Below are 525 nucleotides of genomic sequence, written 5' to 3' on the forward strand. Positions count from 1 at the left end.
AAGTAATCCATATAAGTATGTACCTAATGATTGAATATTTTGTTTCTGGGTCTAGACATTGCAATTTAGGTAAATGGGAAAGTAATTTGTAAATTGAATGTTGTATATTTTGTTGAGCTTTTATGTAGCGGCGCATTATGTACAAATATGTAGCAATCAGCACTAATCATGTGATTTGTTAATTGTTAATGCTAAAATAATATTAGAATTGTTCTATATTACATGAACTTTTTTTGTAAAAGTTTTATCTGAATAATTGACGACAACAGATCTACAAGGTTATAAGGCAGCATTACTTTTTAAAGGAAATGACTTACAAAAACTATAACTACATAAAACTATAGTTCCAGTTTAACATTTTTGAATCCAATGTCAACAATTTTGTGAGAGAACTTACATTTTTATCGATGCTAGATCTAATGAAATTATTAGAATCTTATGATTTATAATGGTACATAATTTGTAAATTTATCTCTGCAACTTAGGCCTTAGTTAACAACACGTTAACTTTAATGATTGATAATG

The sequence above is a fragment of the Teleopsis dalmanni genome, chromosome 1 (genome assembly GCF_002237135.1).
Source record: "Teleopsis dalmanni isolate 2A chromosome 1, ASM223713v2, whole genome shotgun sequence".
In the NCBI taxonomy this organism is placed as follows: Eukaryota; Metazoa; Arthropoda; class Insecta; order Diptera; family Diopsidae; genus Teleopsis; species Teleopsis dalmanni.